This window comes from Erinaceus europaeus, chromosome 14, assembly GCF_950295315.1.
Source record: "Erinaceus europaeus chromosome 14, mEriEur2.1, whole genome shotgun sequence".
In the NCBI taxonomy this organism is placed as follows: Eukaryota; Metazoa; Chordata; class Mammalia; order Eulipotyphla; family Erinaceidae; genus Erinaceus; species Erinaceus europaeus.
In genome coordinates this window covers 86,167,297-86,190,009 of record NC_080175.1, presented here as the reverse complement: position 1 = coordinate 86,190,009, position 22,713 = coordinate 86,167,297, and the positions used below count along the sequence as shown (strand labels likewise).

Genomic DNA, 22,713 nt, shown 5'->3' with positions numbered 1-22,713 from the left:
GCCCCAGTGACAATAGCCCTGGGAAAAAGAAAAAAAAAGACCTATAAATCCTGGGAGTGGGTGAGTGGTGGAGTTTTGGACTTATGAACCTGAACTCTTCTGTTCAAGTCCTGACACCACATATACCAGCATTTTGCCTTAGCCTAGTACTATGCCTCTCTCCTTTGTTTCTCTCTCTAGTTTATATGGATTTTGGCATGGATATGAATATATTATATATATATATATTATATATAGTAAGTCATTGAAATTTTGCCAACTATAGAATTATGATGTAATAAATGCATCACATAATAAATTTGATTAAAATTGAATTTTAATATATCTAAATCAACATGGGACTAAGTATTAGAATTATTGTTACTGTGTTAAAGAGGATTACTATAAGCCTATAAAAAAGACAAATTAAATGCCACATTAGGAATAAATGGAATTTTAGCCCAAATATGTTTTATTCTGAATCTATGCAGTTTGAACCACTTCAGACTTCTTGGATGTTTAGTGATACATTGTTATATGCCAAAACTTTATATAGTATATATAATTTGTTGTTCACAACAACCTTGTAAAGTCAACAGTAAGGCTATTTTAAATTTTAGCACTTGGGCAGATAACCTCGCCAATGAGTCCTAGAACCCACCTCCCCAGAGCCCTACCCCACCAGGGAAAGGAAGAAACAGGCTGGGGATATGGATTGACTGACCTGTCAACACCCATGTCCAGCAGAGAAGCAATTACAGAAGCCATAGTTCTGACCTTCTGCGCCCCATAGAGGTCTTTGGTCCATATTCCCAGAGGGATAAAGAGTAGGGAAGCTTCCAATGGAGGGGATGGGATATGGCACTCTGGTGGTGGGAATTATATGAATTGTATCTCTCTTATCCCACAATCTTGTCAATCATTACTAAGTTTCTAATAATAAGAAGAAGGAGGAGGAGGAGGAGGAGGAGGAGGAGGAGGAGGAGGAGGAGGAGGAGAAGAAGGAGGAGGAGGAGGAGGAGCAGGAGGAGGAGGAGGAGGAGCAGGAGGAGGAGGAGGAGGAGAAGTTGAAAAATAAGAAACTACAAAGCAGAAATTGGACTGGATTTGATGTATTGCACCAAAGTATAAAACTCTGGGTTTGGGGGGAGGGTTCAGGTCTTGGAACATGATGACAGAGAAGAACCTATAGGGGGTTACATTTTTATGTGGAAAACTGAAAAATGTTACACATGTACAAACTACTGTATTTTACTGTTGACTGTACACCATTAATTCTCCAGTAAATAAAAAAAATAGCATCTAATAAGAATGTATTCTAACTAGCTATGGTAATTTTTTGAACCTCTGTTTTTCCACCTCTAAAATGAGACCACTAGATTTAAATATCCAGGTGTCATTTTTTAAATTTTAGTCTTAAGCACCCATAATATGTTTTCCACTATTTTTACTCTTCATTAATAGCACCCTTACTCTGGCTTGATAAATATCAAAATAGATTTACTTCAGCATGTATCATACATATCAGAGTTCATTTTTATACCTTCATCTGTGATCAGCTATACTCTGGAGAGCAAACAATTCACTTTTATAGTTCCACTGCCTGTATATAGTAGAGGCTTAATGAACAACTGTTGTGTAGCAAATGAATGTAATCAAAGACTATGCTTTGGGATATAGTTCATGTTTATCAGCAGGCTGATGGGAAAGAGTATATAAATATTCACTACAAGTCTAGGATTAAGTCTTTTAGTTGGATATATTTTATTTTAAAGAAGCAAAGCATAAATAATATATTTACAAATGTGAAAGGGAGTTGATTTGTGAATAGTGAGTGCTTCGACTTTTGCTTGTTGGTTGGTTTTGGTTTTGTGTATATTGAAACATGAGTGTGAAAACATGCTGTGTTTATATTGGCCATTCATTGCTTTAGCATTTATGCTATTCCATGCTGCATTTACACATGTGTTTCAGATATGTTTGCATGTATATGAATGAGTAGTTCAAAATATATTGGAAGATCAAAAATAAATAATTCGATGAGAGCTGGAGAGATAGAGCACTAGGGAGGGTAACTGTCTTGTCACGTTCATGGCCCTGAGTCAAGATCTGGAAACATGGAAAATACTAGGACACCAGAAGAAGCTTGAGTGCTGTGTTGTGTTTCTTTCTCTCTGACTCTTGCTCTATCTGGCTGAATGAAAAAGTGGCCTAGAGCTGAAAATAGACATGTGAGTGATCCCCAGCTTCAGGAATAATATTTTTAAAAGAGAAAATTTGGCAACTTTAAGCTTAACAGGCCCACTGTCACTGAACTTTTCGAAACACACACACACTTTTGGTATTCCCCATAACCTATCTCTAGGATTCAGATTCTGTGTGAAGAAAGAAGACAAGTTGGGGGTAGAAGCAGAGAGGATCGCTTACCTGATAGAACATATAACCTTCCAGGCTCTAGGGTCTTCTTAACACATGGAACATCATGCATGGCATAATGGGACAACTCCATGGGTGGCAAAGCACCACTACCTTGCCTCTTCTTGGCCCCTTCACCTCAAGAAAGCAGTGAATGAAAAAATCATTTCTCAGAGACAATTCAGTGATATCATACATGTATGGGATACTGGATACTGCTCTGCTAAATAAATATCAATCTATATATTTACATGTCTATATGTGGTATGCATGTGCATTTTTAAATATATGTAATTTAAATGAAACACTCAATTAAAATTCTAGGTTTTCATTGCTTTTTGTTTGTCCTTTCTGTTATCTGAACATCTCTTTAGCAAAGTTTAAGCATCAATGCTGAGTCATCCTATAAAACAGAAGTCCAGAGTCTATGCTACCTTCCCAAGATAGTTCAACAAGCTTGGGTGGCAATGGTACTCTCTTTTATCCAAAATAAGTAAACTAAGTCAAAAGTAAAAAGGAGGCAAGAATGTGTTCTGGTAGGTAAGGCTGCTCACCTGGTTAGTGAGCCCACTTTATCAAGGGCAAGACCCAGGTTCAAGTCTGGCCCCCGCTGTATTGGCGGAAGTTCTGATGCTAAGGCTTACTTTTTTCTCTTTTCTCTTTTCTCCTTCCTTCTTTATCCCTTCTCCCTCCTCCTTCTCCTCCCCTCTCTCTCTCTCTCTCCCTGAAAATAAAAAAGACTCAGGTTGATAAAGACCTGGAGATGATGAAAATTGTTAGCCGTGTCAGCTGTCAAGTTTTTAAGCTGTGTTTTTATATTTAAAAAATCTTTTAGATATAACTGTTTTTACAGTTAGCTTTCCTTATTTGCCTTTTTTTGTTTTCATCAGACAGAAACATTATCTTATAGACAAAATTATTTTACTGCGTTATCTGGAAATCAGATGGTAGGAAAAGATTTTACCAGTCACAGTGATTAGTAAAGGTACATAATTGCCTGCCTATTTGCTTTGAAGCTGTCACTTAATGAAATAGTTCTAACTAAAACTCTAATGGAGGAAAAGTCTTAATTCTTTTTTAATATTTCCCTGTGTCTGGGAATGTAATTTAAAATAAATTTGAATGTTGATTGCTAATTATGTTCTTTCTCATCAGCACATTAACTTGTTTCTCTGCTTATATACAGCAAAACAGATCATTTGTGATGTTATAAAAAATATTCACCCAATCATTGGTGGATAATCATAAAAAAATGCAAACAAAATGTCAATTCTTGTATCTTAGCTCAATTTAAATGTTTATATTCCATCCATTATTCTTCGTATACTCAGACCTAGTATTGATTCTTGTACATTTTCTATATTATGTACTATTTATAGAAGCATTTTTTCAATAAGCGTGTTATTTTTAAATCAAATGGAATTTTACTCATAGAAACTGCAAAAAATATATGCAGATATAGACAAATAGTTGTATAAATAATAGTTAACCCCCAGGTACCCTAAGAGAACTGCTGTAGCTTACAATGAAGGGACTGGGTATTCAGAATTCCAGTGGTGGGAATGGCGGGGAGTTGATTCCCTGTTACCCTGTAATTTTGTAACTCAATATGAAATCACTAATAATAAGAAAAGAGAAACTGCACAATTGATATATTTAAATTTTCCCTCATTAAAAAATATCCAGTGCCTTTGGGATGAAAATATTTATCTTTAAAGGTTACATGTAACATTTCCATTTGTAAAAGTTTATTCAAAAATAGCAAAATTATAAAAATGGTGAATGAAGCAGTAGTTGCAAAAGGTGATAGAAATGGTGATGAGAAAAGAGGGGAAATGACTGTAAAGAAGACATAACTATGAAGGAGATTCTTTCGAGAATAGACGAAATTGGCTCCTTTATTCCAGCCATGATTACATAAATCTGCACATGTGATAAAATGACATATAATATACTTACACTTTCCACCAATGTCAACATCCTAGACTCGATGTACATTATTTGCATCAATGCAGCCCCTAGCGATAATTGGGATAAAGGATTATAAGACCTCACTGTACTATTTTCTGTCATCATGTAAACTTATTATTGGTTCAAAATAAACTTAAATACATGTCTCTGTACAGTGTATGTGCAGCTCTATGGACTTTGGAAACAGATTCTCTGTATTTGAATCATGCTTTACCACTTACCATCTGGGTTTGTCTATTTTCTTTTTTCTAGTGTCAGACCTTATAGAAATTCTTAAAATCAGACTTTTGTTACTATCTCTATTTCCTACCTGTTATATAAAATAACTTCAGCCATTTTGTATTCTCTAGGAAATGTTACTTATGTAGTATATATTATTATCATCAAGATTAGAAATTCATAATTCGTGGCATTATTGAGAAGTCTTAAAATTATAGAATAGACCCAACAGTAGACTTTCCATAATAACATAGGATCTTTGTCTCAAGCCAATTGTTATTAACATTCTCTTTCACCTTAAATGTGTTTTACCAGCATTATAAAAGATGTAGATGCCATAATTAAAGCCTACTTTAATCCAGTGCATATTAGTGTCCTCTAGCATCTCAATTCATTTTGAATGATTCCTTTTAAAAACAGTCAACAAGGGGGAGTTCCAGGGATATCACCAAGGAGCAGCAATGACTGAAAGATTGTGCCAGTTAAAAACAGGCAAAGGGATTAATAAAAAGGAGGAGGAGGAGAAAAGGAGAGGCGAAGGGAAAAGCATGCCTGGAACATCACAACACAACCTACAAAGTCTGAGGATCAGGTAGGTGGAAACAGGATAGTGGAAAGTGGGAGGGAGGGGGGGCATCATGGGACACAGTAGCAGCTGGAAATCTGAGCCATACCAGCAGCTGGGATCAAGCAGCTGGAGCCATGGTGAAGTGTGGGCACTGAGCAGCGGGCAGCGGCATGGAGACACCCAAGAATGCAAAACAGGACAGCCAGAGGCCAAAGTACAGTCTGAGAAAAGGACACAGCTGGGTACCAAGCTGCTGTCAGGTACATCCACAACAACTGTCTCAGACAAGAACTGGGAACGCAGCCGTGGGAAACAGGTGGAGCCATATTGAAACATCCACAGCCCCTGCAGCCCTACCCTAACCAGGCGTGAGTAATGAGGAAGACTCCTCCTGATCCCACCATGCCAGCATCACTTATAAAAGGACACAACCACAGCACCATCTGTCAGCTGAATGGCAAAGCTTACACCCAACCAAAACATGAAAAAAGAAAAAAGTTCATCACGAGAATTTGGAAGATCCAGCTGACTTTGAATTCAGAAAGCTAACTCTGAAAGCAATTCAAGACTCCAACCATTAAGTACAAATGGAAATTCAGTAAGATAAAGATCTCTTCAGCAAAGAGCTAAGAATTCACAAAAAAGAATTCCCAAAGGAAATCCTGAAAATAAATGAAACACTTGATAGCACAAAAGCCCATGTAACAGGTTTTGCATTGAGAGTAGTAGACCAGCTTAAGGATAGAATAGCAGGACTGGAAGATAAAAACCACATTCTAGGACTGCAAAGCAGCTGAAGAAAGGCTTACAAAAAATGAAGCAAGTCTTTGTGAAACAGCAGATTCCACCACAAGAAAAAATGTGAAAGTTATTGCCATGCCTGAGGATGAGAAGGAGAGAGAAGCAGAGAGCATATTCAAAGAAATTATTGCAAAAAACTTCTCACACCAGGGCAATGGTCAAAATATAGAGGAAGCTGAATGGAAACTAAAACAACTGAACTCCAGACAGCTAACACCAAGACACATAATAGTCATACTTTCTAAAAGAAAGGAAAAAGAATAAATATCGCAGGCCACAAGAAAAAAGAAGAAGCTGGCGTGAAGAGAAAGAACCATCAGGCTCTCACAAGATTTCTGAACACAATCCCGAGAATCAAGGAGGGAATGAGATGGCATTTTTACAGTATTAAGAGAGAAGAATTATCGGCTCCATACACTATCCTGCCAAACTATCTTTCAGTGTGAAGGAGAAACCAAAACCTTCCCAAACATACAAAAATTGAAGGAATTTACCACCACCAATCCTGTCTTGCAGAAACTACTGAAAAGAGTCCGATAGGAAAAGAATGAAAGGAACTCTGATTCCAAGTGAAATAATCTATGATAGAATGTAAATGGGAACTCAAACAACAGCAACAAAGGGAATAAACATAACCCTAAAACCTAAAGAAAAGGTAGAAAAGACAGTGGTAAGACCATTGTTGGTGAACCAATGCCAACAGTCAAAGACCTAGACATCATAAATAAATCCCTCTCCCCAATGTTACCAGTCATCTATCTCTATCAGGAGCAGCACAATAGACCCCTTTGTGGGCCCCCATAGGACCTTGCTCTCAACTTGGATCAACAGTAGAGAATGTTCCATCCTCCAAAGGGAGGCTGGACAACATACTCTATGCTTCACCTGAGGAAGATGGGTCCTGAAATTGGGGCAGCTTAGAACATTCCTACTCATGACCTCAGGATGTGAGCTCAGATCTACAGGGATGCAGAGGTCACATAGGCTCCTAAGCTGAATATGGGCCCCAGATCACATCAAATTGATGGAGTTTACAGTCAATAATATTTATACACATTTCTCATATCTGGGAGCTACCCTCTTCCCTGATCCAGCTTTCTGGTCCTTTTTCCAGCCATGACATCATCTCCCCAGACAATAACTTGGATCCACCTACATATCAGGTTTCAGGCTCAGGGAAAAAAAAAAAACTCTAAAATATTAATTTTTGCCTCACCTTCACAGGAAGCAGAAGGAAAAGTGTTGGATGGGATGAGTCAGTAAGAGAGGGATGAATACTTGATAATTCCACATGTAGGTGGAACTTGGGAGACAGAGTTAGAAATGGAGAACACAGGATAAAACTTGAACTGGGGGTAGTGTACTTCACCAAAGCAAGGAACTCTGGGAAGGGAATGGAGCAGGGGTGTTGGGAGGAGGAGTTTGGAGTCCTTGATGGGAGGTGGATAAGAGTGTGTAGCAGATATATGTTATGCAAAACTGAGAAACCATACACATGTATAAGCAAATATACTATAATTCATTATCCCTTCAATAAAAATAGTTAGCAACAAAATATTTATTTTATTTTTTAAAAATTTTTAAAAAAATATTTATTTTATCATAGCAATGTACCATCATTTTAGACATGAATAGTTGCCAGAAAGTTCTTTCTTTAAGGAGAATTCTCAGCCTAAAATGACTCTTCTGCTTCCATCATCCTAGTCTGTTTTTTCTGATGTCTCATGAGCCAAGCTGCTTTCTCTGTCCTGTTACATTTCCATATTCCTGAAACTCCTTAGATCTATAAAACTATCTGTCCTACTTCCTCACTGCCCGCTCTCCTTAGCATCACTTCTTTTCTAACTTTGATATCTTCCTTTCCATCTACCATTTCAAATAAGCAAGCATGTTACATTCCCATTGCTTCTCCCTGAAATCATTAGTTTGCCAATATTTCTTTTTAAAATGTGGTATCTGAATTCAACATCTACCCAAATATGATCCATGTGCTATATACAGTGGGGCTGTTCAAAACCTGGAATGCATTTATTAATCTACTTTAATATCACATTTGCTTCAGTGGAAGTGATGACAACACATAGAAGCTTTTATAAATAATAATTGAACCAAGAAATTATTAATTTCTTGGCATATTCCATAGTACACATTAAGATGATTTTTCTAATATGAAAAATTTGACTATGGCTAGTCAGATTATGTATTCCATAGTGTGTATGCACTGTAGTACATAATGTAGTCATACAAGTGAATGTATATATGTTACTAGTCCATAAACCATACAAATTATACTATTATAATGTATGTTATTAATGTTATTAATACATATAATGCTCAAAACAAAGATAGAGATATAACAATATGCTTAAACAATTTCATTTGATAATATTTTAACCCTTTTGTTGAAATGTAGACAGTGGAAAATATGGAACCTATAGCTTCAATTTGACAGAATAAAGGTATTCACATTTTCATTGTATATCCTGAATATGAAAAGAGATTTTTTTTTTATTAAGGTTGGTTATTCAGTCACAATGTAATCTCATTCTACTATTTATAATTCATACAGTTCATACCATCACTTCCAGAAATAAAATATGCCAATGTGTTTACAATTGCTAGCTATGTTTTATGAGCACCAGCCTGTACCAGCCTGTGTAGGATTATCATTGCGATTTATATCTGAGTGCAGCATCAGACTACCTGGGGTGGGTTTGTTAAATTATCTCTAAGAAAGTATACCACATAGCAATTCATTGTTGCACTGTCTATGAAAGGCTACTGGTGGAAGAATAAAAAAAATGACTGGTTCTTGGAACTGTGTGCACTTAACTGGGTGTACCACAGCCTGGCCCCCAACATACACAGACATTTTACAAGTGAGTAAGAGTTGAGACTGCTGACAGAAAAACTGTGTACACTGTGTTAGCCAAGTTCTAACAACTGCCATTGTGTGGTAGGACTTTCAACAGCCAGCTTCATTTTAGTCCTACTAGGGTCAGATCTTAAAGGGCCACTGTGTCCAGGTTGACATGCCTGTTTATGGCAGGATCAACACACATAAAACTGGACTGCTAAATGGGCAAGAATTGGACAGTCACTCCATGTGTATTCTGTATAATAGGTTCCTATCCTTGAGGTTCCTAGTTTAATGCATTTGGAGCCATCTTAACAATTTTAGTGGTTTAGGCAAATTTGAAGTGCCTGATTTAAGTGCAGGACCTAGCGCATAGAGCACTTGTCCCAGTAATGGTAAATCCCATAGGAGGGGGGCCAGAATGCAGGAAACACCAAGAAAACCTCTTGTGACAGTGGCGAGGGTAAGACAGACTGGTCTTCAAGCTTATTTTCAGTGATGCCCTTGAGAACACAGGGAGTTGCATCTTTCGTTTGTTTATTTATTCACAGGATAGAGACAGAGATAAACAAGCAGGAAGGACAAGGTAGAGGGGGAGAGAGAAAGAGACACCTATAGCACTGCTTCTCCACTTGTGAAGCTTTACTAAGCATCATTATGCTCAAGGGAAAATAATGAGATTGATAACTGTCCCTAAGACAGCAGGAACCTCCCACTTTCTCTATAGAGCCTATATTTCCCTAGTCCTGGAACCTCTAGGGTGAGGCTCACTTTCCTGCAGGCTTCTCTCAGTTCATACCAAATGATATTGCATCTGCTGATACCAACCTAATCAATGCAACAAGTACCACCTCAGCATGCTTCACTTCGGACTGTGTCCAGAGACATCAGGCATGGAATGTCAACCCTTAAGCCTTATTACTTGTGTGTGAGACCTTTCCTTTCTCATAGGATTCTCTGATTCCATTTCGGGTGGCTCAGTTCCTAACAAAGTCCCCAAACCTAGATATAGGCCAGGTCCCATGAGATAGGGCAGATGTTCACATGTATCCATAAATTAGGGCAAAATATATACCTGAAAGCAAAAATGCACAATAGTTTGCAGTGAGTCAGTATATGCAGCAAGCAAGTAGAAAGACCTAAAAAGGCACTATAAAGTGCCCAATGAAATAGTTTCTACTTAGACTTAGATACCCTCCTCACCTACTTCCTATTACACTTTCCTCAGTCACCCCAAAGGTAACCTTATCAAAGCAAGGACTGCAAAAGCTGAATAAGGGCAAGAGACTGGTACACTTTAATCATGACTCTTTAGTCACTATCAGGTCACCCCATCATCTGGGGCCCTACTCAGGGAGTCCTGAGATTCCCAAACAGTCAGGGCGTAGACCTCGAATAGATTCCTCTCTCCATTGTTACTGGTCATCTCCATCAGGAACAACACAATAGAGGGGGCCTCATAGGACCTTGCCCCCACTGTGGATCAACAACAGTAGAGAATGTTTCATCCTCCAAAGGGAGGCTGGACAACAAACTCTATCTACCACCAGAGAAAAGTACTTTGATGCTAACTGTCATAAGAATAGGACTGGACTGAGTAGACCTCTTCAAACCTTGGTTCTATAAGAGGTATCATCTTAGGAAAGCCATTACCTTTTCTATCATTTACTCAAGATAAATATCATTATTAAAGTATTTTTTTATCAGAGCATTTTTCAGTTCTGGTTTATGATGGTGCCATAGATTGAACTTTGACCCTCAAAACCTCAGGTATGAAAATTGTTCACATAAGCACTATGCTACCTTACTAGCTAATTATAGTCTTTTTTTTCTACCCAAAGTCTTTTAAATATAAATTTAATATAGCAGTAAAGCATGAAGATAGCGATGTTTCTGTATTTTATAGTAAATGAGAAAGTGATGGTAACTAAAAACATCTAAAGTGCTGGTCCTCAATTTTATCTCCCGTAGGAGCTCAACAGTGGAGGTAAAGAATGCAGTGTGAAGCTCAGGTTATCTGTTTTATGATCCATAAAGTGACTTTCCCGAGTCCATGCTCTAAGAAGAGGATCTTTGATACCTTTGGATTCAGGAGGCTAAGACTGACCTCTGGTGGCAATGGTATTTCTCTATCAACTTTAAAGAGGGGGGCGGGGAGAGATACTGATGCTAGTGATATTTGAAAATAGGGAAAATAACAGAGATTATTTTTAAAGAGAACCTATTACAAATAGTCCCTTGGAAGTAAAAACAACTAACTAGGGACAGGGTGTTGAGCTACTGGAGGACAGACACAATTTTCATCACAATGCTTATCTATTTCTCTAGTTGTAAAATTTCTTTGATACAAATGCCAAATAAAGTCTGTCTCAATCAAGAGAGTTTACGGACACAGAAAATAAGCTTATGATCAGCTCTACATAGATGAGTAAAATCTGAAGAAATCATAGATATGGTAACACATTCTTTGTTGCATTCTTCTTGATTTCCCCAGTGTTCAAATCTGCCCAAACACGAAATAAAGTGAGCCAATACGGTGGTGAGATTTTGTTGTTCTTGTGAGAAAATTATACCTTCAGGATATAAGGTTACCAGATAAATTAACATAGAACACTAGATAAATCTGCACTGCAGAGAAACAGTCCAAGATTTAAAAAATATATATATTAGGGAGATTAATGGTTTAAAGTAAATACAACCATTGCTATATTTGTAAAAGTTTCTCAATTTTCTGCAAAAACACTTTTACCCTCAGCCTAGGTCTTCCTCCAGCATCATGCATCAGGATCTGGAAGCAACCTTCCACCCACTACCCCCACCCCATAGAGACTTAATTTGGTGCAGTAAAGCAAATCCAGACCAAGTTCTACTTTGTGTTTCCCCATTCGTTTTTTTATTTCTCAACTTCTGTCCATGAATGAGATCATCTCACATTCATCCTTCTCTTTCTAGCTAGCACTTAACATGATTCCTTCAAGTTCCATCAAAGTTGAGGGAAGGTGAATTCATTATTCTTTAAAAATGGAGAATTCATGCTTCTTAATGGCTGAATAGCATTCTGTTGCATATATATACCACAACATTCTTAGCCACTCAGCTGTTGTTGGATACTTATGTTACTTCTAGGTTTGAGCTATTACAAATTGTGCTGCTACGAATATACACAGATCCTTTTGGATGGGAGTGTTTGATTCCTTAAGATATATCCCCAGGAGAGGAATTGCCAGGTTCCGCTTACCGTAGTGCTGGGGATTGAAACTTGGACTGCCAAATCTTAATTATGAAAATCTATTGCATAAATCTCTGTGCTAACTACCTCTAGAGTCTTTAAGAAAAGTAAATTTTAACCATGTTTTATGATAAAGGTTATCTGTACTTCTTGGCATCATTTCACATCATACTAAGTTATTGAATCATTATATTCTACAACTAAACATGATGCTCTATGCCAACAATAGAATGTGCCACAGAGTGAAAAATATATTTAAGAAAAGATAAAATATTAGCAATTACAACACCCACATCCAGTAGAGAAGCGATTACAGAAGCCAGAACTCCTACCTTCTGCTCCCCAAAAACAACTTTGATCCATGCTCCATGGGGGAGAGATGATAGGAGGAAGAAGATAAGAGGGATCTAAACTCCAGCTTCATCAGCACCCAGAAAGAGAAGAGGGAAAGGAGAGGGACATATGGAGGTATTAATGGTGTCCTGAGTGGCTTGGAGGGAAAGAGAGAGGATTGGAAGAACAATGGGGCAATTATATATAAATGTAGACAGATAATTGTAGAGATGATGGCTGGCCCATGTGGTGGTTTGCAGTGAGGCGACTGAAGATTCAGAACCCTGGTGGTAGGAATGGAGTGGATTTATACCTCTGTTGACATGTAATTTTATAAATGAATATTAAATCACTAATATATATATTTTTAAATTGTTAACTTATAAATCCTCCCAATTGGTAGTTTTTGACTATGGAACATCACAAGAAAGCTCCATGGAGTACACTGCAAGTTCAACAGGACATGAATTCCCATAGTGTTAGGACACCAAATAAGACCATTGTAACCAGAACACCAATCTCATGTCGGCATCTAGAACCCATGACTACACCCCCTAGTTCCATTTTTCATCGTCATAGGAAGTTTGGAAGGCTGACTTCTGCATTTGGTATTTTTTCCCCACCTGCAATAATGTCTATTCTAGTTGTTAAACACTGGAGTGTTCTCTAAGGAAAACGCTCACAGAATTCTCTGATTTCACAACATAAAGGGACATAGCTGTGTTGTGTGGGGTCATGTCAGGTTAAATGATGACTCTGATGCTCTTAGTCACCCAGTGCTGAAAGAAAACTTCAGACTAGGTACAAATACGTAAAGACTGCTGTTAGAGGTGGTTGATGTACCATTTATGCTAGGATTATTTGATCACTAGAACTTTCTTTATCCGGTTAGAGAAGTAAACGGCCAGTGAAGTTTCTGTCCTCCTGAAGGAAAGAAAGCAGGCATCAGACTACCTTAATGGAAGCCAGGTTTGAGGGCACTGTAACAGGAGTACAAATGCTGGAGACCATTAATAAAATCCTGGAGTCTGCAAATCTTTACTTGGACTTAAGAAGCTTTTAAAGGGATAGGATGGAGAGCAATCTAACTGTTTAGAATGAGACAGACTGATGGAACAGCTAACAAGAAAAATTCAATTTTTAAATGTCAAAAGGTACATCAAGACACTTAAACATTTTAAGTAGCTTCAACAAAAACCTGCCTCTAAAACACATCAGGAAAAAAAAATGAAGCACAACTTTAGACAATCTTAAAATATGCTCTGAATAGAAATTCCAACTTTGAATGATGAAAAAGAATACTAAGTGAACACTAAAAAAATTGCAGTGCTACAGGATTCTGAAGTGGTATGGAGCCATTTTTAAGGTTAGTCAAAGGACAAGCAGGTGTTAGAAATCCTGTCTGAGATTCTGAATTTGACCCCCAGGACACTACAGGAAATGATGGAGCAGTGCTCTGGTTTCTCTTTCTCTCTCTCTCTCTCTCTCTCTCTCTCTTTCTCTCTCTCTCTCATTCTCATAATTGAGACAGAAGAAAGTAAAAGTAGACTTTATATAAGATTTCTTTGTAGTTTTTAGTTGTTCATTTATTTATGTATTTTGGGTGCACTGCTCAGCTCTGGCATATGGTGGTGCTAGAGATTGAATCTGGGACCTTTGGTATTTCTGGAAGAGTAGATCAGATTTCTGGGTGAACATTTGTTAAAATTAAGGGACTATTTTTAAGTTATTTTTTTATTAGTGATTTACAAAATTACACCATAACGGGGTGAAATTCCACAACTTTCCACCACTAGAGTTCTGTGTCCCCATTCTCTTCATTAGAAACTACAGTGATTCTCCCAAGGTCACCGATAGGAGCTGACTATTGTTTCTATCACTATCTATCTGTCTGTCTGTCTGTCTATCTATCTATCTAGATATAGATATTCCATTAAAATGTTTTATTTTATTTTAATATTTATTTATTCCCTTTTGTTGCCCTTGTTCTTTTATTATTGTAGTTATTATTGTTGTTATTGTTGGATAAAACAGAGAGAAATGGAGAGAGGAGGGGAAGGAAGAAGGAGAAGGGGGAGAGAAAGATAGACACCTGCAGACCTGCTTCACCACCTGTGAAGCGATTCCCCTGCTGGTGGGGAGCCGGGGGCTCGAGCCAGGATCCTTAACGCCAGTCCTTGCTCTTTGCACCACATGAGCTTAACCCGCGTTACAGCCCAACTCCCGATATTCCAGTTTTTTATATGATCCTGCCTTCTCTTCAATTTTAAGTCACCTACTACTACTTCCTAATGACTTCCCAAACTACTTTCTGAATATCTGTTCATCTTCTCTGAGTCCTGATGGAACTGGGTTTCCTCTAGTCATCTTGCCTTAACATTTCTCCCTATCTAGGAGTATGGACCAAATTTCTTTTTGGGTTGTAGAAGGTAGGAAGTCTGTCTTCTATAATTCTTTCTCTGCTAGACATGGGCGTTGGCAGGTCAACCCATACCCACAACCTGTTTCTTTATGTTCCTAGTGGGGTACGGCTCTGGAAAGGTGAGGTTCCGAGGCACATTGGTGAAGTCATCTGCCTATGGTGTTCAGGATGGAATCACAGTAGCATCTGCAACTTGGTGTCTGAAAGGTAGTAAGTGATGACGCAGGACAAAATGTTTAATAAGTCAGAACCAGATAGTCGGAATAGTGCAGGTGAGAATAGGGATTTTAGGGTGGTAAAAAGCTATTTTAGGTATGTTCCTTTGGGACTATGATATTTTAGTGATTTTTGCCTGAGCTTGATAGTTGTTAACATGGGGGTGGACTAACTAAAAATATTGTCTGGGAAAATGCAGTCAGAGTTCAGAAGAGGACTAGAAAGTTGGATTAGGGCAGAGAGAAGCTCAAATACTTGAGGAAGTAAATTGTTCAGTGAGCAGGAACCCAAAGGTAAGAGTCCCCCTTAGTTTTATTGTTATAAACTAAGTCTAATCACTATTTATGAATCAAATGAAAACTTGATATGACTAGAAATCTAATGATAATGCTTTATAACTTTATATTATTTAAAAGGGAATTTTATAAAATGTTTTATTTCATTTTGTTGTCAAAAAGTTTCACTTTATAATTCCAAAATACAAAGTTTATTTTAATTTCTGAAATAATTGTTAAAATGTTCTATTTTTGTTGCATTACACCAAAGTAAAGGGCTCTGGGGTGGAGTGGGGGGACGGGAGCGTTCAGGTCCTGGAACATGGTGGCAGAGGAGGATCTAGGTGGGAGGCTAGAATGTTATGTGGAAAACTGAGAAATGTTACATATGTACCAACTAGTATATTTTACTGTAACTATAAATCATTTATTCCCCAATAATGAAAAAACATTCTATTTTGGCATTATTATCATACTTTGAATGATTATATATAAATAGCTGAAATATAATATTATAGATTGCAATTCTTTGAACAGAGTTTTTAAAATGTTAATTATGTAAATAAGATTCTTATGAGTGGATGTTTCTATTTTACTTTATTTTTGTCGTTTTAGTATTCTTTTTGTTGCTATTTAGCAAGTTTGTTGCTAGCCCAGGAAGGATGCAGTATTTTTGTCTCTATTCTAAAAGGAGGAATTTTCTCTTTCTTCTTACCACTTTGTGTCAAGATCTTTAAGTGTGTGACAAAAAAAAAAAATTGTAGCTCTCAGGATAGCGTCCTGAGGATAGTCACTTCTTTTAAAGTTAACTTCACTAGTAAATGGCTTTCATGTTTTCTGCTTTGAGATAGTATTTCAATGGATGATTTCACTATAATAAAAGCTTAGCAAGAGTTGTGTAGGACATACTTGAAAATCTTTAAATTCCAAGTTCATTCCTATATACTGAATTTCTGAGAAGAATTATTTACATAAATAAAATTTAGTATAGAAAAAAAAACTTTTCATAGATTATTAGTAAAAAAAAAAAAAAATCCACCAAACTGACCACTGTGCATTTCAAGGACCTGAGTGAGTAGGAGCCTTTCGATGGCCCCAGAGTTCCGCCTCATGCTCGCTGCACCCCAAACATCTTGGCTTCCTACCTTGATCTCAGGCACCTGGCACCTGAAGTGGCTCTTCCCTTTGGCTCATTCTTTTCTTTTTGCCTGGAACGCTTTCTGCTTGTTCTTTGCCTGTATCTGAAGAACCTTTCAGTGATTTCTCAACTGAAACAAAAAGTCCATTTTAACTTTACACTTTCACAGTCTTCTTGAATAATCTATGACTGTGTGCAATCATATATGTGATTCTTTCTTTTTAAAAAATGACATTTATTTGATAGAGATAGCCAGAAATCAAAAAGGAAATGGAAGACAGGGTGAGAAACAGACCTTACCACACTCCTTCACCACTTGCAAAGCTTTCCCCCTTTAGGGGAAGACTGGGAACTGGAACCCAGGCCTTTGTGCACAGTAACATGTCTGCTCAACCAGGTGAACCACCACCCAGTCTCCTATTTCTTGGATGTGCATGTCCCACATCTCCATGTAGTCAGACCAGAGGTCAGATCTATTTCCCTTCATTTATTATTCCAATAAATTCTAGGGTAGGATAGAGGAGCGGGGTTAGGACATTTGTATGGAACAAAATTGGTTTATGCATGCATATATCTATGTATGTATGTGAGACAGAGTTTTTGCTGCATTAACAGGGATAAATAACAACTTACAAATCTCAAGGAATTGACACAAGAAAAATGGACTTTCAACTTTACTTCTTCAGATCAGGCACTAGCTCCCCCTAGGCTTGGTTGGGTTTTGATTTTCAGTCTATACCATTTAATCAGGTCTGTTTCTTATTTGAGATCCCAGGATAAAAGAGTTTCACAGACATCTTCTCATGGGAAATATCCTATGCATAAAAAAAGCGAAACAGAACACAACTGCATTCATAAGGCTTCAACATAATTTGACATACTGCAATGTCTGCCCACATTGCATAGATCAAAGCTAGTCCAGTGGACTCTGCCAATGGAACAAGGAAATCAACTCTGCCTACCTGTGCAAATCCACATACAGACAACATTTCCTAAGAAACATGAAATCTGTTTCCTCCTTTCCTATCACTACAAGGAAATTTCCTCAGTATCTGGCAGATAATAAATATTAAGCTGGTACTTAATGAATAAAACTTGACAATTTTTTTCTCCACAATGGTGTTAAGTATGTACATAGTATTTGGAAGTGTTATCGATATCAGAAGTATTGGTTTTTTTTCATTTTTATTTGTGATTAATTGTAGGTTCAAGATTGTAAGCTAACAGTACACATCCACACCACATCTACCACCAAATTCTGTGCCCCCATATTCCACCTCCAAAAAATAACTACCATAGTTCTCACAGAATCTTAGAAACATTTTGCTTGTCAGAAGCATTCTGGAAAGGATTTTTAAAAATATAGACAATCTGGTGTACACTTACGTTCATAGACGCACAATTCAAGGTAGGTCAAACCTGCATGCAACCCAGGTGTCCAACAATAGATGAGTGGCTGAGGAAGTTGGAATACTACTAAGCTATTAAGAACAATGAACCCACCTTCTTGGATGGAGCTAGAAGAAATTATGCTAGGTGAGATAAGCCAGAAAGAGAGAGATGAGTGTGGGATGATCCCACTCATAAACAGAAAGAAACTGAGAAAGAAGAACAGAAAAGGAAATGCAAAGCAGAATTTGACTGAGTTTGGAGTATTACACCAAAGTAAAAAAAAAAAAAAAAAAAAAAACTCTGGGAGGTAAATTTTCATCTCCATCGTAGGGTATGTATGGGCGTTGGGTTAGAAACACAGACCTTTGGTGGCAGGAATGGTGTTAATATATTCTCCTATTAACCTATAGTCTTATATGTCACTGTTTAATCAATGTGAGAGGGATCTCAAGCTTTTTACTACAGAGTTCAATTCTGAGGATATACTCCTTCAATCTAAGCATCTAAGGTTTCAAATGCAAATCAATGCAGTCAGTGCCACCTCTACATGCTCCACTTTAGACTATGTCCAGAGGCGCCACACCTTCAATGTCAGCCCTTTAGTTCCATTACTCTGCTGTGGAGATATGGCAGGTTGAGCAGGGCTGACACCCGGATCATCTCTCTGAGACCTGTAGGAGTTCACCCCAAAAAGCCTCCCTGCCCCTCCTCCCTCTCCCCAGTTGGCCTTATTGCCAGCATTCTGCACCTGGCCCAAGGACAGGAGCTGTTTACTAAAACTGCTGCACAGATTATAGCTAAATTTCATTTCTCACAGGCAAAAGGGTGTTGCCACAAATATATTAACCATTGAGATTGCATCAGCCTTTGTCCCAGCCCATTCCTGATAAGACTGCAACTTTCCTGTCCCCAGCTTATTCTCACTTCACGATATTGACCTTTACAATTTTTGGTCTGACCATACTTCTTTTTTTCTGTTTGCTTGTTTGAGTATAATACCTTCCTGTAACCCAGTAAACACACTATCCTCTGCCAGTGTCCAGAGAAGTCTCTCTGCATGCCCACCCCACCATGGCCTTTTCTTCTCCCCTACAACACTTCTCTGGTGGCCAACAGACTGGTAGGCGTGGGGGTGGTCAATACAGGCCATCCAGAGCTTGCCCCATACTCTGGTGAGATATTTCCAAGCTCAGAGGACTCCTTAGTTTCATTTTGGATGGCACACTTTTTAAAAACTTACAGAAGCTAGAGATAGACCAGGGCCCATAAGATAGGGCACATGTGCACATGTATCCATAAGTTAGGGGAAAATATATACCTTAAAAGTGTGCAAAAGTCTACAGTGACTCAATTAAGTGCAGCAAGCAAGTAGAAAAACGTAAAAAAAGACACCATAAGGTGCTTAATCAAATATTTTCTACATAAGCCTAGATACCCTCCTCACCTAGTCCCTATTTCACATTTTTCAACCAGTCTATGTTCAATTGTGTCAGATAAAGTAAGGACTACCAAAGCTGGATAAGGGCAAGAGTCTGGCACACTTTAACGATGCCTCTTTTAGTCATACCAGGCCACCCCATCATGTGGGGCCTTACTAAGAGAATCTTGGGATTCCCATATAGATATGATGGGCCTAGACCTCTAACAGAGCCCTCTCTCCACCATCACTGGTCATTTCCATCAGGAACAACATCATAAACCCTCTGTGGACCTCTCTAGGACCTTCCCTTCAAAGTGAAATGACAATGGTAGGGATTGCCCCACTCTCCAAAGGAAAGCTGGGTCAACATACTCTGCCACTTGAGGGAGATGGATTCCGCAATGTGTGCAGCCTAAATGTTCCTAGCTATGACCACCTCATCAATGTTCCTGGTACCCCACCTCCCCCAAGCTCTACCCCACTAGGGAAAGGTAAAAACAGGCTGTGAATTGAACTGTCAATGCCCATGTCCATTGGAAGTAATTATAGATGCTAAACCTCCCACCTTCTGTACCCCATAAAGAGCTTTGGTTTATACTTCCAGAGGGATAAAGAATAGAAAACTTCCAATGGAGGGGATGGGATATGGAACTCTGGTGGTGAGAATTGTACCCTTATGATATCATAGTCTGGCCAATCATTATTAAATCACTCCCAGAAACTTCTTCAAGGAAGTTCATCTATGCCGATGACATCTGCTGTGCAACTCAGGCATCCAAGTTTGACATCCTGAAGGAAACACTCACAAAGGACATGTCTCTGATATCTGATGACTGTAAAAAATGGCGACTAATCCCTAGCACTGCAAAAACGGTATCATCTGTTTTCCATCTACACCATGCCTCGGCCTTGCGTGAGCTTAATGTGCAGCTTGGCAATACGAGAATCTGGCATGAAGCCCAGCCAGTCTATCTTGGCGTTACTCTCGATCGCACCCTGTCATTTCATGAACATCTCATAAAAACTGCAGCAAAGGTGGGCGCGAGGAATCACATCATTGCAAGACTGGCCAGCTCCTCATGGGGCGTGAGTGCTTCCACGCTGCGATCATCCTCTCTGGCATTATGCTATTCCACTGCAGAATACTGTGCCCCAGGATGGTTCCGTAGCCTCCATGTCCACTTGGTCAATTCCAAATTATATTCCTCCATGAGGATCATTTCTGGAACCATCCGTTACACCCCGGTTCCATGGCTGCCAGTTCTTAGCAACATCGCCCCACCAGATGTTCGTTGGGATGCGGCATCATCTAAGTTTATTTCCCACGTCTACGCTCAACCGGACCTGCCAATATACGCGGATATCTTCGCCCACCCTGTCCAACACTTGACATCTCCTCACCCAATCTGGTCCCCTACGCCTACACTGAACTTCTCTGTTCCAGACTCTTGGAAACAGAGTTGGCAGTCAGCTGAGGTAAAGAACAAACACCTCATCACAGACCCCTGCAAGCGTCAACCCGGCTTTGACCTAGCACGTTATGATCGGGCCCTCCTCAATCGTTATCGAACAGGCCATGGCCGGTGCGCCGCTATGTTCCATCAATGGGGAGCCAGAGATGACCCGAACTGCTCCTGCGGCTACAGACAGACTATGACCCACATAGTCAACGACTGCCACCTCTCCAGATTCAAAGGAGGTCTTGAAACTTTACATCAGGCTCAACCTGACGCTGTTGACTGGCTACGGAAGAAGGGCAAACGCTAGAAGAAGAAGAAGCCCATAGTACTCACATGCACCTCTGGTGTTCAAACTCAGGGTCTCACAAACAGTTGGGATTGTAATTTACTATGTAAACTATTATTATTTCCTTCTACTAGGTTGACTTTTCTACTAGGTACCTCCTTCCCTTCATGTCTTCCTTCCTTCCTCCCTTCCTTACTTCTTTCCCACCTTCCTTCCTATCTATGGAGCTTGAAACCTGCTTGATTCCATGACTCTCAGCAGAACACCCACCCCATAAACACACACTTTCAATTTTAGATAGAAGGAGACAGAGGGGGGTTCCCGGAAGATGGCGGACTGAGAAGCTGCTAGTGGCTTGAGCTCTGACCACATCTTCTGTAAACGGTAGGATTTTCTGCCTTTAGTAGGCCAGTCAATAAGGGGTCCTAGCGGTGACACCAAGGAGGTGACTATAACTTAATTTGGGTTAAAAAATAGAGTAGAAAAAAAGGGGAAAAATTTTTTTCTTTTAAATTATTAATCCCAAAGCACACCTTCTTCCCCTCCCCCCCCCCATAACCAGTCCCTGGGAACCGGCTCCTAACAGGCTCCCTTGCTGAGCTTCTTTCTTTACCAAGATTCCTGTCCCACCAGGGAGTATCATTCATTCTAAGTCTATTCCCTTCTGAAACCTCTGGCCTTTTTTCTTTCTAAGTAGCCAACCCCCCCACCCCACCCCGCATAGCTAATTAAAAAATTAAAAATAAATAAATAACTATTTTCTTTCACCACTCTTTTATTACTGTTCTTTTTCTTATCTTTTTCTTTTTCTCTCTCTCTCTTTTTTTTCTTTTTTTCATTCTTGTCATCCTTTCTTCCTTAATCCTACAGCTTCCAAAGCCACAGGCCCCATCCCCCACACCACCAAACAGTGTGCTTTCACTGAATTCACTGATACACATTTGGGAATTATTTTGAGGAAGAATTCTGACTCACAGTGGACTCTAACTGTGAGTATCTCTGCTCAACTTCCTTTCCTCCTTTAGCTAACCCTAGAATATACAGTGGATAGTAGATTTGCATAACTGTATATTTCAGCTATACTTGTCTAGTACTGAGGTTTTTTATTTTATTTTATTATTATTTTTTCTTTCTTAACAATCAGCTGCCTCTGATCACGAGGTTTGAGGTAATCTGGGACAGGGCTTTTTTTTTTTTCCCTGTCCTATATTATTATTAATATTCTATAAAGGCATATATCTTCCCCCCACCCTTTAGGTTGATCAGAATTAACTCTTAGGGTATCTTTCATTGCTAGGGTAGTGGGCATCTTATCTATTGTGGGAGGAACTTGTCTCGTTACTCCTCCCTCCTCTACAGACTCTCCCCTTCCTCCTCCTCCTAGCTAATTAAAAAAATAAAATTAAATTAAATTTAAAATAAAGTAATCAAAAAAAAACTTTCCTTTCACTGCTCTTTAATTACAGCTCTTTTTCTTATCTTTTCTCTCTCTCTTTTTTTTTTTTATCTTGTCATACATTTCTTCCTTCCTTCTTCTTTGCCTTTCTGAATTTGTGAATTATTTTGGGGAAGAAATCTGACTCAGAGTGGACTCTCTCTGTGTGTATCTCTGCTCTAGTTCCCTTTCCCCTCTTGTTACCCTTAGAATATACAGTGGATAGTAGACTTGCATAACTGTCTATTCTTGCTATCCCTTCTTTCTTTTCTCTTTCATCTTCACTGGGATTTGGTT

General features: G+C 38.7%; 1 long non-coding RNA gene across 1 annotated transcript in view; it reads right to left on the bottom strand.

The window, feature by feature from the left end:
• The window catches only part of LOC132532825 (uncharacterized), a 94,558-nt gene that overhangs the window by 21,522 nt on the left and 50,323 nt on the right, over positions 1-22,713 (bottom strand). The window contains exon 2 of the long non-coding RNA XR_009544768.1: positions 2,407-2,532. This is a non-coding gene — a long non-coding RNA (uncharacterized LOC132532825). The remainder of the gene's footprint in view (positions 1-2,406; positions 2,533-22,713) is intronic.